This window comes from Schistocerca piceifrons, chromosome 7 (genome assembly GCF_021461385.2).
Source record: "Schistocerca piceifrons isolate TAMUIC-IGC-003096 chromosome 7, iqSchPice1.1, whole genome shotgun sequence".
NCBI classification, from domain to species: Eukaryota; Metazoa; Arthropoda; class Insecta; order Orthoptera; family Acrididae; genus Schistocerca; species Schistocerca piceifrons.
The window spans coordinates 297,293,689-297,312,371 of record NC_060144.1 but is presented as its reverse complement, the minus strand read 5'-3'; positions in this window follow the sequence as shown (position 1 = coordinate 297,312,371).

Here is an 18,683-nt window from a genome sequence, read left to right as displayed (position 1 = left end):
CTTCAGCAGTCCACGCTGAAAAACGTGGTTATACACACTTTGGGCCAATGATCACAAGAATATGGCTGGACAGCGTAACATTCGCTCTACCGTGCAGGATAGTACACTTTCGTACTTTGAGTCAGTAGATGGGCTTATTAGCAGCAAGATAATAATAATGGACAATGTGATGATATCTGGAATATTACGAACCATTCCGGCGGTGACTACTGGAGCACCTTCCTTGTCGAGGCTGCAGAGGGAGGTGCTCCGTCGACAAGGAAGGTGCTCCGATTTTGTGGTAGCCAACGACAACAGTGACTACAGAAGCGGCAACACGTAGTCTTTTGAGACGAAATTAGAATTAATTTTAATGCCTTCAGCTGATGACGGGCGCTGATATATATCAACGGAGAAAGATGAAAATGAGTGCCCCCACCGAGACTCGAACCCGGGATCTCCTTCTTGCATGACAGACGCTCTATCCAACTGAGCCACCGAGGGCACAGAGGATACTGCGACTGCAGGGACTATCTCGCTCACGAGTCCCACGAGACCCACATTCTCACCCTGTACGTCCACATACTACATTCGTAGTGTCCCACCCCAACACACTCATTACTAGTCGAAGACATTCTTACCAAGTCCCGTAGGAGTTCGGAGAATATGTGTGCATTCGCACAGATGAAGAAGGTCATGGCTGGTATTGACAGATGTATTTACTTATATGGATATGGTGTCTGTTGTTTCCTACATGTCCGAAAGAACAGACACCATATCTATACATCATTTGAGCCGAGCCCCGGTTCCGTGTACGACATCACGGCGGGTAATCTAGCATTGGGCAGTCTACACATTCACCTCTGATACCCATATCTAGTAACGGTGACAGATGGAGTTATATTCTTCATGCGTTAAGGTCGATACTTTTGCCCTATCTTCCTGATTTCCGTGACGTATTTCGCTACCATAATACAAGACAGTATGCTGCCCTTACCGTTCTCACCATTTCAGTACAGAGACTCCTTTACTGTAGCCTTGGTCAATATCTTCGCCAAACCTCTTACCTCTAGAAAACATCTGATTTCAGGTTTCCGGGAGACTGAAAGGCCATCACTCGTCAGCCACAAAGACTGATTAATTCTGGCGAGGAGTTGAACCAGTTAGGGCAGTATTTCTCATTCAAGTTGAGATCATATAGATTGTTCGAGGTTGAAAGACATTGATGATTTGTAAATAATAGATTTCAGCTAACAATCGGCCGCTTGAAATTTTATTGGCAGATCTAAATTTCAGCTAGAAAGTAGCCACTCATAATGCACTATCAGTTTTGTTCAATGCATGTAATGCCTGTTGGTCGGGCTTCATCAACAGTTCATTGAATAAAAAAAATGATAGTGAATTGAGAATGGCTAGCTTCTAGCTGAAATCTAGATCTGCCAATAAAATTTCAAAAGGACAACTGACAGCTGAAATCTGTTATTTACAAGTCAATATAACAGTCGCTGCGAGCAACAGCCTTCTGAATGGAAGGTAACCTGATATTGATGATTATTTTTCGTATAATCCGTACCTGCAAATCACTTACAGATTTACTCTTGTATCTTTGCTACTCTTATGCATTCTCACAGCAAGTAAATTTCACTACATAGTATCGTTGCTGGAGCTGCAATTTTAACCCATATTTAGATGTCAGTAGCTTCGCGGGGTGTTTTTCGAATTCTCCCCCCCCCCCCCAAAAGAAACCGATAGTTATTTATTTATATCTTTCTGTTGTTAAGAGATCAAGTAAGTCTTCTGGGTGTGAAAAATCAATATTGAAAAAGAAAGGATAATCTTGCCAACAATTAAGAGCCTTACAGAAAGATTGGCAATTTCAACAATGTTCAGAAACAGGTTTCGAGATCACATAATTATCAGTTACGTGAGCTACAAAGAGAGAAGTAAACAATAACTTTCAGTCCAAAAAATTACATTGGGTACTTAATAAATCAACCAAGCACTTATTTTCGATCATGAGTGAAATCAATGCAATGCATTTTTAACCCATATTTTTTAAATTTAGAACATTTTTTTTTTACTTTTTGTGTCGCTAAAGCGTGGCCGTGCTCGTACACTGTCAGAAATTTCCGTTTTACTGCCACTATATTCGGAAGCATCTTCAAGAGAATCTGCCGTATCCAATGAATCAGCAGTCTACCGTACCTAATTAGACTTCATAATTTTATCACCCTTCAAAAGCCGCTTCATTGTCTCGAAAGCTAAGATTGATAATAAAAAAGAAAGTAACGTTTACAACTTCGTGGTGTGTATTTCGAACCAACCTGTACGCACCTGCGGAATAATGGTCGCTGGTTAGCACGCGTCTGCACAACGCAAAACCACAGTCAGTACTAAGATTACATACAAACGGATTGGCAACGTTACAATAGGAACTTACACTACTTGCCATTAAAATTGCTACACCACGAGGATGACTTGCTATAGACGCGAAATATAGCCGACAGGAAGAAGATGCTGTGATATGCAGAGCATTCAGACAAAGTTGGCGCCGGTGACGAAACTTACAACGTGATGAAATGAGGAACGTTTCCGTCCAATTTCTCATACACAAACAGCAGATGACCAGCGTTGCCTGGTGAAACGTTGTTGTGATGCCTCGAGTAAGGAGGAAAAGTGCGTACCATCACGTTTCCGGCTTTGATAAAGGTCGGATTGTAGCCTATCACGATTGCGGTTTATCGTAATGCGACATTGCTGCTCGCGTTGGTCGAGATACAATGACTGTTAGCAGAATATGGAATCGGTGGGTAAAGAGGAATAATACAGAACCCCGTGCTGGATCCCAACGGCCTCGTATCACTAGCAGTCGAGATGATAGGTATCTTATCCGCATGGCTGTAACGGATCGTGCAGCCAGGTCTCGATCCCTGAGTCAACAGATGGGGACGTTTGCAAGAGAACAACCATCTGCAAGAACAGTTCGACGACGTTTGCAGCAGCATGGACTATCAGCTCGGAGACCATGGCTGCGGTTACACTTGACGCTGCATCACAGACAGCGCCTGCAATGTTGTACTCAACACCGAACCTCGGTGCACGAATGGCAAAACGTCATTTTTTCGAATGAATCCAGGTTCTGTTTACAGCATCATGATGGTCGCATTCGTGTTTGGCGACATCGCGGTGAACGCACACTGGAAGCATGTATTCGTCATCGCCATACTGGCGTATCACCCGGCGTGATGGTATGGGGTGCCATAGGTTACACGTCTCGGTCACCTCTTGTTCTCAATGACGACAGTTTGAACACTGGACGTTACATTTCAGATGTGTTACGACCCGTGGCTCTACCCTTCATTTGATCCCTTCGAAACCCTACATTTCAGCAGGATAAACCACGACCGCATGTTGCAGGTCCTGTATGGGCCTTTCTGGATACAGAAAATGTTCGACTGCAGCCCTGGCCAGTACATTCTTCAGATCTCTCACCAACTGAAAACGTTTGGTCAATGGTGGCCCAGCAACTGGTTCGTCACAATACGCCTGGCACTACTCTTGATGAACTGTGGTATCGTGCTGAAGCTGCATGGGCAGTTGTACCTGTACACGCCATCCAAGTTCTGTTTCACTCAATGCCCAGGCGTATCAAGGCCGTTAATATGGCCAGAGGTGGGTGTTCTGGGTACTGATTTCTTAGGATCTATGCACGCAAATTGCGTGTTGTGTTCAAACGTGTGTGAAATCCTATGGGATTTAACTGCTAAGGTCATAAGTCCCTAAGCTTACACACTACTTAACTTACAGTATGCTAAGGACAAACACACACACCCATGCCCAAGGGAGGACTCGAACTTCCGCCGGGACCAGTCGCTCAGTCCATGACTGCAGCGCCTTAGAACGCTCGGCTAATCCCTCGCCAAATTGCGTGAAAATGTAACCACATGTCAGTTCTAGTATAATATATTTGTCCAATGAATACCCGTTTATCATGTGCATTTCCTCTTTGTGTAGCAATTTTAATGGCCAGTAGTGTAATTGTAAACTAAAGAGTGACACGTGGGGTAAAAAACTTGCCCCACGAATGTATTTACGGGTGAGTAGCCAGCAGTGTACATCCCAGTAAAATGAAAGTGAGCCTGGGTGCTGCAGTAGCAGTTACCAGCCGCGAGTGCCGCGTCGTGAGTCGGGGCACAGCCGACATGCGGTTCTTCAGGCGGCTCGATCCTCGCTGACAGCTGCTCCATTATTCAGGCAACACGCTCCACGCCGCGCCGCGCTCTGTCGGGCGGTTGCGGTTGCCGCAGGGCGCAGCTCCGTTCCGCGTCCGGCTTTCCTCCCCGTGCTTTATCTGCGTTCTCACTGTCCTTCCCGGCACGTAAACTTTTGTTATCACTGATAACATTTTCTATGAATACATTCATTCCTGATGAGATAAATCCAATACATTTTATCTAAAGTAAATATACAAACATCAGGAGAAATGCAGATGCTAGCCAAGCCTGCATTTTTCACTGTTCTGTCTGACCACGAACGGCACATGTATAATGTCCTCAGTAAGTTGCAAGTAAAAGTTCAAAATGGTTCAAATGGCTCTGAGTACAATGGGACTTAACATCTGTGGTCATCAGTTCCCTAGAACGTAGAACTACTTAAACCTAACTAACCTAAGGACATCACACACGTCCAATGCCCGAGGCAGGATTCGAACCTGCGACCGTAGCGGTCACGCTGTTCAAGACTGAAGCGCCTAGAACCGCATGGCCACACCGGCCGACCAAGTATCAGTCATGACCAAAACAGTATTCTGCGTAGTTGTGAGTGAACCGTGTCGAAGCCTGCCGGGTTAGCCGAGCGATGCTAGGCGCTACAGTCTGGAACCGTGCCGGCCGAAGTGGCCGTGCGGTTAAAGGTGCTGCAGTCTGGAACCGCAAGACCGCTACGGTCGCAGGTTCGAATCCTGCCTCGGGCATGGATATTTGTGATGTCCTTAGGTTAGTTAGGTTTAACTAGTTCTAAGTTCTAGGGGACTAATGACCTCAGCAGTTGAGTCCCATAGTGCTCAGAGCCATTTGAAATCTGGAACCGCACGACCGCTACGGTCGCAGATTCCAATTCTGCCTCGGGCATGGGTGTGTGTGATGTCCTTAGGTTAGTTAGGTTTAAGTAGTTCTAAGTTCTAGGGGACTGCTGACCTCAGAAGTTAAGTCCCATAATGCTCAGAGCCATTTGAACAATTTGAACCGTTTCGAAGCTAAGTGAATCCACATCTTGGTAAATTGTTGGTGTTCGTATGATGAGTACTTCCGTAACCAAGCTGCCCCAAATTCTGGTGTTTCAAGAGGCAGTATATCGAAGATTAATTCTGCATTCAGGGAATGCAGAACAACATCACCCGCTGTCAGAACGAGGACGAAAGTGCGTGTAGTGTGGGACGAGAAATAAGAGAAAGATAGTTGAAAAATCTCTCCAGAGCTGGGTATCGTACTCTCGAACTAATTTACATAAATGATCTAAAGTAATGGAAATAAGTATTCATACACTAGAGCGTGGAAAAGTAAACTGCCTTTATTGACAATACGAAACCAAAAACACCAATTGGAAATGCACTATACACACTGGCCAGTCACCAATGCAGCTGTGCTGGTATATAGAACGAGAATGAACAAGCCTTTACAAAACAAAATACAAAAGCGTCTGCCAAGTTCTCTACTGCGTTGGGAATTAAGTATTCATACACCAACAGAAAATGACACTTCTAACAAAGCCAGAACAAAAAAAAATGGTTCAAATTGCTCTGAGCGCAATGGCACTTAACTTCTGAGGTCATCAGTCCCCTAGAACTTAGAACTAATCAAACCTAACTAACCTAAGGACATCTCACACATCCATGCCCGAGGCAGGAATCGAAGCCTCCGTGGCATGAAATGGACCAATTTTCTTGTAGTTTGCGACGTGATATCTTCCCATTCTCGAAGGAGAGCCTCTTTCAAAGAGGCCGTGTTTCCAGCTCACTCCACAAGTGTTCGATGGGATTCAGGTCCGGACTCTGAACTGGTGTTTTAAGAGTGTGTGGAGTGTTGCAGAGGAACCACAGCCGGACCATTTGCGCCGTATGTTTGGGATCATTGTCCTGTTGGAAGTAATAATTTCTAGGAAGACCCAAGGCGTCAACACTCTGTTGTAAGTTCTATTTGAGAATGTTCTTATACACAAATCTGTCCATGGTACCTTCCACAAACAATAAATTTCTTACACCGGCGGTTGACATACATCCCCATACCATCACTCCACCATGTCCGTGCTTCACCGTGGGTTGAATGTTGCTTCTGTCGAGGTCTGTATTCGGTCTTCTCCAGACCAAGATCCTACCATCATTGGGCAAGATATTAAATTTGAATTCATTACTAAACAGTACAGTATCCTAGAAGTCTGTTGTCTTGGATACATGCTGTTTCGCGAATTCCATTCGCCACTTCCGGTTATTTTTGCTGATCTAGGGCTCTCGTCTCGGAACCCTGGCTCTGTAGCCGGAACGATAGAGAATGGTACGAACTGCCCTTGGAGTGATGTCCTTTCGGAAGTTCAAAAATGGTTCAAATGGCTCTGAGCACTATGGGACTTAATATCTATGGTCATTAGTCCCCTAGAACTTAGAACTACTTAAACCTAACTAACCTAAGGACAACACACAACACCCAGTCATCACGAGGCAGAGAAAATCCCTGACCCCGCCGGGAATCGAACCCGGGAACCCGGGCGTGGGAAGCGAGAACGCTACCGTACGACCACGAGCTGCGGACTGGGCTTTCGGAAGTGGTAATATAAATATGCAGATAGTGCCGACTCTGCCGGGTTTTTCTTGATGATTCTTAGTAGCATTCTGATCTCTCTTGTTGTAAGCTTCTGTGGATGACCGTGTCGTTCACTGTTTATTACTACATGTCTGTCCTTATGTCGCTTAATGATAGATTGCACCCTCGCTCAGCTTCGTCCTATGATATTCGCAGTTTCGGCATACGACTTGTGTTGAAGATATTGGGCGACAACAATGTTTCGTTCCTCAATGATCGTGTCCTTCCCCTTGCAGCCCATTCTACTGTTCCACGGTACCCACGTCCGACGTGCTGTTGCTTCACGGCCGCCACACGACTACACAAGTGTGGCATGCACTCCAGGGCTGCGTCAGCCGTTTGTTTGGTTGAAAGTAGTCCGCTGTATGAATATATTTTGCCCTGTCGTAGACCGTGCGGATTGTAACATATTTTATTTTCCCAGAATAGATTCATGGCATTTGGGAAGCTTCATTACCAAGAACATGGTTATCTGACACTACATCATCGTACTTATTCGTATTGGTGCTGTGGGTGATTTACTGTCCCAACACACCTTCGTAGCTTCTCACCACCTACTGTATGAATACTTATTTCCATGAATGTAGGTAATAATCTGAGCAGCCCCCTTAGATTGTTTGCAGATGACGCTGTAATTTACCGCCTAGTAAAGTCATCTAACGTTCAATTCCAATTACAAAATGATCTAGAGAGAATTTCTGTATGGTGCGAAAAGTGGCAATTGGCACTAAACAAAGAAAAGTGCGAGGTCATCCACATGGGTACTAAAAGGTATCCGATAAATTTTGGGTATACGATAAATCGCACAAATCTAATAGCTGTCAATTCGACTAAACACCTAGGAATTACAATTACGAGCAACTTCGGAAGGAAAAACAAAGAATGTGCTTTGTTGGCAGAACACTTAGAAGATGCTACAAACTGCCTAAAGAGACACACTACATTACGCTTGTCCATCCTCTGATGGAATATTCCTGCGTGGTGTGGGTTCCTTACCAGGTAGGATTGACGGAGGAAATCGAAAATGTGTAAAGAAGGGCAGCTCGTTTCGTGTTATCGCGCAACAGGGGTGAGAGTGTCACTGTTATGATACGCGAGTTGTGGTGGCAGTCACTGAAACAAAAGCGGTTTTCTTTGCGGTGAGATCTATTTGCGAAATTTTAATCACCAGCTTTCTCTTCCGAATGCGAAAATATTTTGTTGGCGTCCACCTACGTTAGGATAAATGATCATCATAATAAAATAAGAGATATCAGAGCGCGAACGGGAAGATTTAGGAGTTCCTTTTTCCCAAGCGCCATTCGAGAGTGGAATGGTAGAGAAATAGTATGAAAATGGTTTGATGAACCCTCTGCAAGGCACTTAAGCGTGAATTGCAGAGTAACCATGTAGATTTAGATGTAGATGAGAACAATCTCAGTACCAAAACAACCTGAAGGATGCTTCACAAGTAGGAATTTTAAGAGCATGCTGTAATTCCAGAACAACTCATCAGTGATGCAAATGGCTATAAAAAGGTAACTTTGGGCCAAAACTTACAACCCGAACTACGGAGCAATGCTAGAAAGTATTTGGACGGACAAGTGCTGTTTCATAGTGTTCCCAGCTTCTGGCTGAATTTCCCAAATATGAAACATGGATAGGGTTCGGTGACGATTCGGGGGTTCATGCCGCGGTACACCGTGGTCTTCATGGTCGCATTACTGCAGCGGATTATGGGCTGAAGATGACCATCCTATGTTCCGAGGCGTCAGATCCCTCGTTCATACAACTTTCGCCGTACAGGACTGCTTTTGTAAGCACGATGATTGAAGCGTCGCATCTTCCCTGACCACCACACCCATCAGATGTCAACATTATCGACCGCTTGTACTCTACTTTGGGGAGAAGGATGCACAATCGCTGTCCATCTCAGTCATCGTTACCTAACCACAAAATTATTTTACAGTAAGAATGGTACACTATTCCCTTGAAATCCGTACATGACCTGCAACTATCCATTCCGAGGCGACTGGAAGTTATATTGAATGCCATTGGCTTTCATGCTCCTTATCGGCATGGTAATGTTTCCTTACTTTTGTCCACACTTTTACTTCTGTACTGTGCTGCTGTAGTACGATTACGTCGTAGACTATTACTATATATGTAATAGCTCCTTTCCGTGTGCCTCACTGCTACATACTTTAGTGGTGGCTCTCTGCTAGTCCTCCAATTTACGACGCCACTACACTCTGATGACAATAGCTGTTGCCACACTCTGTGGTCTGCAGCAGAACTTTGGGTATTCTATATCGAACAGTTAACTAAACAAGTGTCTAATATTTTAATATTTACAGCTGATTGCTGTACCCTATTTTAACCGACAAATGTTTAAGTTTCCGCTGAAGTGGCAGTGTGCCAATATCTTGGAATCCCAGGGGCACAGCGGTTCCAATGTCAACCTGGAGCTGCAGTTACTGCTTGTTTATCATTAATGTGATGTGCTACGATTTCACAGTACGGTTGAACTTCTACTTCGCTGAGCTGGTTGTGTCAAATCTGCAGTACAGTTATCCATGTGACGAGAAGGTAACTGGATCTAAGGAGATTGCAGCTGTCGGCGAGCGACTGACGGGGGCAAGCGTGTGCTGTCTGATTAGGAGGAGTGAACACGCGGGGATGAGGCGACGGCCGAAGGAGATCATTTGCGGCTGGCGACTGAGCGGGAGGGCAGCACGCAGGCAGCAACGCCAATTGCACGGAAGACCGACAGGCAGTTGTTTCCCTGATAGTCTAGTGCTCTGGATTTTGAGTGCATGGGCAGTGTCTGCGTCTTGTGCTCTTTGCCCTGCACATAGGACTCCTCAGGTGAAGTTCTTATGTTTATGGCCCCCTGCCTTATCGTTTTGACACTGAACTAACTGGGAGTGCCACTTGACAACGACGCGTACATTAGTACACCAATGTATGCAGGGAGCATCCGCCTCCAAGGGGTATACTCTTTGATTAGTGTTCGAATCTATTCTGTCTACAGCCTTGCCAAACAGGGCGGAGGAGCGGTCAGAGATTCAAGGCACTCTCTCACCCTTGGGGTGGGAAACTGCCTTAAAGCTGGAAGAAACAGTAGTGATCAGTGGGATGAGGATGTAGAAGGCAATGGAGACCACTGGATTATAGACACATAGCATGTGGTCTATAATTGAAAAAGTGTCTTGATAATATCTCCATTGGCAAAAGATTCCGGAATAGTCCCCATTTGGACCCCCATGAGGGGACTGCCAAGAGGGAGGCCACCATGATAAAAGATTGAATAACCAACAAAAGTGTACATTCCACGAATAGGGGTGTGGAATGTCAGAAGTTAGAGCGTGTTAGAAAGCTAGAAAATCTGAAAAGTGAAATTGTAAGGCACTGTCTAGATGTACTGGGGGTCAATGAAGAGAAGTGGAGAGAAGACAAGGATTTCTGGTCAGATGAATACAGGGTAATATCAACAGCAGCAGAAAATGGTATAACGGGAGAAGGATTCGTTATGAACAGGAAGATAAGGCAGAGAGTATATTACTATAAACAGAGTTGTTCTCATCAGGAACGACAACAGACCAGCACCGATATCGATAGTTCAGGTACACGTGCAGACGTTGCAGGCTGAAGATGAAGAGATAGAGAAAGTATATGACGATACTGAAACAGTAATTCATTACCGGTACGTCAAGAGAGATGAAAATCTAAAAGTTTTTAGGACGGGATGGCTGTTGTAGAGGAAGGAGTAGAAGAAAGGGTTGTCGTAGAGTGTGGGCTTGGCAGTAGAAATGAGAGAGGATAAGTACTAACTGAATTCTGCAATAAATTTCTGCTTGTAATAGCGAAAACTCTGTTCAAGAATCACAGCAGGAGGAGGGATTCTTAGGAAAGTCAGGGAGATAACGGAATATTTCATTTAAATTACATCATGTTCAGGCAGAGATTCCGAAATCTGATCATGGATTGTAAGGTGTATACATCGAAGAAGCAGTGGTTGACGTAAAAGACAGTTTCAAGATTCGGATTAAAATTCAAGGTGAAAGGATATCAATGATAAGATTCGCTAATGACATTGCTATGTTCAGAGAAAGTGAAGAAGAATTACAAAATCTGCTGAATATAGTGAATAGTCAACTGAGTACAGAATATATATACGGCGAGTAAATCAAAGAAAGACGAAAGTAATGTCAAGTAGCAGAAATGAGAACAGCAAGAAACTTAACATCAGGATTGATGTTCATGAAGTAGATGAAGTTAAGGATTTCTGCCACCTACGCAGCAAAACAACCCACGAAGGTTTGAGTAAGGGGAACAGCAAAAGCCGACTAGCAGTGGCAAAAGGTATTCGTCGCTAAGAGAAGTTTACTAGTACCGAACATAGGCCTCATTTTGAGGAATAACATTCTGAGAATGTATCTTTGGAGCGCAGCATTGGATGTAGTGAAACATGGAATGTGTGAAAACTCGAGAAGAGAAGTATTTGAGACGTGGTGTTACTCAAGAATGAGAAGGTTCTCCGCATAAGATGGCTCTGAGGACTATGCGACTCAACTTCTATGGTCTTGTGTCGCCTAGAACTAAGAACTAATTAAACCTAACTAACCTAAGGACAGCACACACATCCATGCCCGAGGCAGGATTCGAACCTACGACCGTAGCGGTCGCTCGGTTCCAGACTGTAGCGCCTAGAACCGCACGGCCACTCCGGCCGGCTCTCCGCATAATCTAAGAGGAAAGTAACATATGGAAAACATCGACAAGCAGAAGGAACAGGATGATAGGACATCTATTAAGACACCAGATAATAAATTCCATGGTACTAGAGGGAATTGTAGACGACAGAAGCTGTCGAGGAGGACAGAGATGGGAATACAAACTGCAAGCAATTGAGGACATAGGTTGCTATTGCCACTCTGAGATGAAGTGCTTGGCAGAAAAGAGGAATTTGTGGCGGGCCGCATGAAACCATTCAGAAGACTGATGACCCAAAATTTCGTTCTAAGACCTCGCGTACACAAGATGCAGTTACTCATGATTTACGTTCGTCCAAAGGTGTCCTATCCGGTATGTCGAAAACTCCCATGAAATGTTTTTACGAACACCAACAGAATGACAATGGCAGACTTTTAGCTGTGAAGACACATTGCAAGTTTTGTTTTGTTATTATTCTTGAAATTGGTCTGTGTCGTAGCTTACCAGGCGGACTTGTAGTGTAAAATCCTGCCGTACCGGTAGCACACAGCGTTTACGGTACACGGTGACACATATCCTTGGCACATTGGTAAATAAATATCATGGAAAAATGTGATCTTGATTTGTACAGTGACTTTGTTTCCGTTGATAGTTTCTCTGACAGTTTTTAACTGACACCATTCCCTCAAATTTTCATCTCACTTAATATCCACAGTAATTATCAGTTGCCTTTGCGGTGTAGCTAAGTGATTTCGTCGTTACACTTGTTAATAGAATTTGTCTTTGTGCAGCATTCGGTGTCTCACAGGAATATGGATTCCAATTAAGATTTTCGAGTTTGCAAAGGTGAAGTATGAGAAACATGGTGTTCGATTGAAATCCCCTACTTCTCCTGAAGACATTCATATTTGTTATTTATTAGTTAATTTCTCGGGCTTTCATTCAAATGATACCAGCATTTTGTTAGAACTTGAGGAAACATTAGAGGAAACAGGACGTAACTCGGACAATAGCGTGAATTGTGGTGCTAGTTACAGTCCAGGACAAAAACAGAGTGACTTCCAAGCTCAATCAAAACATTTACAGTAATAGCTTTCAGTGAGAGAGGAAAGATTATAAATTTTCAGCTAAATGAAAGAGGGAGAAAATGCTGATTCACTAGCAGTGTGTACTGACGCAATATTAGTTGTTTAAGTGGAAGAAAGATCTATACGAAGTAAAAAATATGCGCCAGAATAAAACTTGCAAAACTGTAACAGAAAAACTCTTCAAAAGATTTAGAATTGCTCGTGGATATCAATGCACCTTTACCAAGGGATATCAATGGGACGGGGCGCCCTGAATTGCAAGTGAAAAGAACATCATTGATATCCAGGCTTCTCCAACCTAGTTAAACAGATTTAGGAAATTACATGGAGACGAAAGTCACAAAATTACCTCAAGTAAGCCTGTTGAGGAGGCGTCATTAATAGGTAATAGTATAGGGAAAGTCGTAGCTGAAGTGAAGACGAAGCTTCTTGTTATTCCTTAAAATGCTGTGTAAAGTTGTGCAGTCGATGAGTGCTGTGACGTATTCGTATACCACAATTCCAGTGGTAAGTATCAATGAATTATTATTTCCTCAGTTTTATATCGGCCTTCAGGGTCATAAAAGAAAATTAAGAACCGAAACATATAAAAATTATAGTTCTCGTATTCCAACAGATTCTTCGCAATTTTTTGAAGACTGCTAGGAATATACAAGGCACTGTTGGTTGGTTGGTTTCAAAGAGTGCGGGAGGGGCGGGTGGAGGGACCAGACTGCGAGATCATTGGTCCTTTATTCCCTGTAAAATAATTACAGAAGGGAAACAAGAAAAGAAAGGAGACGGACAGCACAATAACAGGAGAAAGGAAGAAATGGAAGGACGACGTAAGGAAAACCAGCACTGCTATGGACAAAACAGGAAAAGAAAACCCCAGAGAAGCAAGAAACAGGTAGAAGGGATAAAAACAAGAGAATAAGAAGGAAATCCAGCCACTCTGCGACACATTAAAATAACCAACCTAAAAGCATTAGAGTGCAGAACACAAAGGGACAAAAGACATGCGCTTAAACTGACATAGAATGATAAAACCCACCTCCACGTATAAAACGTAGAACTAAATTAGCCGATTAGGTGATGTCAGCTACAATTAATGGCATCGGGGCTGGTAACTGAAGAGGCTGTCGCCAAAGAAGTACAGCTCAGCAACATATGGGCCACTGTCAGCCGGGCATTGCACCGACACTGAAGTGGGTCATCACAGCGCAGGAGGTAACCGTGTGCCACCCAAGCGTGGCCAATGTGGAGCCGGCAGAGTACCACAGACTCCCTGCGAGAGGCCCGCATGGAGTTTGCCACACATTCGTAGTCTCCTTAATGGCACGCAGTTTGTTGTGCGTGCTGAGTTTATGCCATTTCGTCTCCCAAAGCCGCAAAACCTTGCGGCGTTGTACTGAACGCAGGTCAATTGCAGAGAAGCGGTTTCCACGAAGCCTGTTTGGCCACCCTGTCCGCAAGTTCGTTGCCTGGGATTCCGACGTAACCTGGGACCCACACCACTGACCGACTGGACCGTTCCAGGGCTTAGACGGACTCCTGGATGGTCGATACCAAAGGATGACGAGGGTAGCGCTGGTCGATAGCTTGTAGGCTGCTCAAGGAGCCAGTACACAGAAGAAACGACTCCGCAGGTCATAAACGGATGTACTCAAGAGCACGAGATATAGCCACCAGCCTGGCAGTTAAAACACTGCAGCCATCGGGCAAGGAATGCTATTCAATATGTCCTCCATGGACATATGCGAAACCGACGTGAGCATCAGCCACCGAGCCGTCGATGTAAACCACTTCGTAGCCTTGGTATATGTCAAGATTCGAGAGGATGTGGCAGCGGAGAGCCGCGGGGTTAACTGAGTGCTTAGGACCATGTGATAGGTCCGGCGAAGCCGCGGCCTAGGCGGACACCATGGAGGATCTCAAGTGTAGGTGGTAAAGGCATGGACTCCGGTTCGTAAAGAAGGGAACGGACACGAACTGCATATGGAAACCCTGACTTGCGCCGCCGATGCGGGAAATGAACCGCTGTGGGCGGAAAAGGAGACGGTGATTCGGATGCGCAGGAGAACTACGAACGTGTGCAACGTAACTGGCCAGCAGTTGTGCATGTCTAACCTGCAATGGAGGGACTCCGGCTTCCACAAGGAAGCTGGTCACCAGACTCGTCCTAAAAGCTCCTGTCGCTAGGCGAAGGTACAGCGGTGCACTGGGTAGAGCAAACGCAACGCTGAGGGCGCCGCCGAACCATAAACGAGACTCCCATAATCAAGATGGGATTGAATAAGGGCTCTATAGAGCTACAGCAGCGTACAGCGATCTGCACTCGTGTTCGTGTTGCTCAGGCAGCGGAGGGCATTGAGGTGCTGCCAGTACTTCCGCTTAAGCTGACGAAGGTGAGGAAGCCAAGTCAAGCGGGAGTCTAAACCCAATCCTAAAAATGTCTCCACTACAGTCAGTGGAACGCCATTAATGTAAAGTTATGGTCCTGGATGATCGGCACGACGCTGACAGAAGTGCATAACACAAGACTTTGATACCGAAAACTGGAAACCGTGGGCTAGAGCCCATGACTGCGCCTTGTGGATGGCTTCCTGTAGGCGCTGCTCAGCAACACCAGTCCTGGTGGGGCAGTACGAAAGGCAGAAGTCGTCTGTATACAGAGAAGGTGCTGCTAGACCATTAAAGGCAATTAAAAATAGAGAGACACTTAATACAAAGCCCTGCGGGACCCAATTATCCTGGATATTGGGGGAACTATGGGAGGCACCACTTGGATATGCAAAGTATGAAGCAACAGGAAATTTTCGATAAAGATCGGGAGCGGGCCTCGGAGTTCCCAGTCGTATAATATGGCAAGGTTATGATGCCGCCAAGTCGTAAATTAAAGAAGACGGCAACCATCTGTTGGCGTCTGGAAAAGCTTGTTCGGATGGCACACTCGAGGGCACAAGATTATCAATGGTAAAGCGACCCTGACGGAAGCCGCGCTAATATGAAACCGGTAGGCCACGTGACTCCAGGACCCAACCCAACTGCCAACACACCAAACGTTCCAGCAGCTTACAAAGAATTTGGTGAGGCTGATGGGCCGATAGCTATCCACATCAAGCGGGTTTTTACCGGGTTTCAGTCCCGGAATGATGTTGCTCTCCCACCATTGCAATGGAAGGACGCCATTGCATCAGATGTGGTTGAAGATGACGAGGAGATGTTGCTTGTAGTCAGATGAGAGATGTCTAATCATGTGACTGTGGATCCGATCTGTCCAAGGAAATGTGTCGGGGCAATGTGCAAGGGCACTGAGGAGCTTCCAGTCTGTAAATGGGGCGTTATAGGATTCACTGTGCATGTAGTGAATGAGAGAACTTTCCTTTCCAGCCGCCATTTGAGGGTGCGGAAGGCTGGGGGGTAATTCTCCAAGGCAGAGGCTCGAGCATAGTGCTCACGAAAATGCTCGGCAATCGCGTTGCGCCAGTAGATAACACGCCATTTATGTTAACACCAGGAACATCTGTTGGGGTCTGGTACTGGAAACACGTTTGATCTTTGCTCAGACTTTGGAAGGTGATGTATCGCACCCAATGGTCGAGACATATCTTTTCCAACACTCCTGCTTCTGTCGTCTGATAAGTTGGTGAACGTGGACACTGAGCCATTTAAAGGCTGTGAGATGTTCGACGGAAGGCTGCAACTTGTGCCTCTGTAGAGCTCGCCGACGCTCCTTAATTGCCTCAGCGACTTCAGGCTACCGCCAAGGGGGCACCCTAAAGAGCGAGGGATTGTATTTTCTGCTACATGAACGATTGTTGTAGCCACCTGCTCAACCATCACATCGATGTGACCGTGCGGAGGAGATTCAACGGTGACAGCAGAGGTGAAAGTTTCCAGGTCCACCTTGTTTGAAGCCAATCTGAGCAGGTGTCCGTGGGCCTGGCGCTAGGGCAGTGACAGCGTGGTAGTGGTCGCTACCACACAGGTCGTCATGTGGTCTCCAGTGGATAGGTGGGAGAAGTCCTGGGCTGCAAATTGATAAATCAATGTCAAGGTACTACAATGAGCCACACTGAAATGTATGGCGGCTCCAGTATTTAAGAGGCAGAGGTCGGTCTGAGACAGGAAAGTTTCGACATCTCTGCTTCAGTCAGTAAGCATGGTGCCACCCCACAACGGGATGTGGTTGTTAAAATTTCCCAAAAGTAGGAAAGGCTTAGCGAGTGGATCAATCACTCAAGTTAATACATTGAGGGGTACAGCACCATCTGGAGGAAGACATACATTGAAGACCGTTATTTCCTGCTTCGTCCTTATTCCGTCAGCCACAGCTTCAAGAGGGGTTTGAAGGGGCACCGTTTTACTGCGGACTGAATTTAGGACATAAAAGCAAACTCCGCTTGACACTCGATTATAGTCGCTACGGCTCCTGTAGTATCCCTTATAGCTGCGGAGGGCAGGGATCCGCACTGCTGGGAGCCAGGCTTCCTGAAGGGCAATGCAGAAAGCAGGTTTGAAGCTTAACAGTTGCTGTAGCTCAGCTAGGCGGTGGAAAAAACCGCAGCAATTCCACAGGGGGATGACGTCATCGTGAGACTGGGAAGGCATAGAACATTCAATGAGCCAGTTTACGCCTCACACGTTTTGCCTGAGAAGTCTATATCCATTGTGTCTGAAGGTCCGGTGGGATCTAGGTCATCAGCAGATGCCAGAATCTCCACATCATCTACATATTCAGAGCTTGTAGGTAGCGGTGGTGTGGATGCCACCGCAATTCCCTTGGTATTGGGGACCTTCTTTTTGGATATATTTCGCTGGTCCTTTGGTTTCCCTGGCTGGGAGGACTTCACTCACTCAGTGTCCAGGACTGAGGATGAATGTGAAGCCCTACGATCAGCTGCTTTTGGGCACTTCAGCAATTGGCGGGTGTCATTCAACCGTGTGCGGCTCGCGTTCATGCCGTTTGTTGTTTGGAATTTTTTCATATCGAGTGGCATCTTGTTTCTTCCTTACTGGCATAACGAAGTTGCTGGCTTGCCTCCTTGATAGGCAGCAGCAGCGCTTATCGATACTAGCTAGTACTGTCGTACTATATTTGGTGTGACTGCTAGTATATCTGGGTTGTGGTAGTCGTGGTGTGATAGTCAGTCGGTTGGGATGGAGCAGCGAGGAACTCTCCGCAGAACATAGCCAGGCCAGGACCGCTGGCGGCGTGCACACGCTGTCTCATCATGATGCGCTAGCTGCGAGAGCGACGAAGTTCGTCGCCCACCGACCCTGGACGCGGATGTTGAATGAGCAGTTAACCTGTTATGAAGAGTCAACTATTGTGACATCTCTTCGTTCATTTGCGTGCTAGCAGTAACATATGTTGGGGCCAGTGAAATGTTGCAGCCGTCTTCCTATATTATGATTTATTATTAAATTGGCTGTTACTTACCAGTGAAGTGCACCAGCGGTATTTTCTGCCCTGTGGCCGTTAACGCCCCAGTTACCTGCCCTGGTTAGCGTACTTCTACGCCAGTGTGCCTTTCCTCGTCGTGTTGATGCTGTCCTGCACGGCAAGTAGTTCGACAGCCTTTTAAGTTGTTTGGTTCATATTTACTTTGATTATTGTTCCCTTGGCTGTTTTTAAACGCCAATTTCTGAAGACGTTGTGCTGTTCGTATCCTCATCCTCGGCCAATATTGTCCGAGTGACAATCAGGTTGCCACCAGTGCCTTCGTCTTGGCGGACGAAATGAGCACCTCGCCGCTCTAAATAGGCGCGCAGCTTATAGTCAGACTGCTAAAGTAGGTCCCTGTGAAATATGATACCCTGGGCCATATTTGAGCTCTGGTAACAGGAACATCCCACAACTTGTCACAAGTGGGTATTGCCCGTGACTGGGCAGAGGATGTTGTTTTTATCAAGACAGACTCAGAGCCAATTTTGGACAAGCCCTCCACCTCCCCAAACTAGTCCTCCAAATGCTCCACAAGAAACTGAGGCTTCATGGACCTGAAGGATTCCGCATCAACTCTTGTACATACGAGGTAGCAAGACGAAAAAGCTTCACTGCCATCCTTAGCCTGGCGCTCCT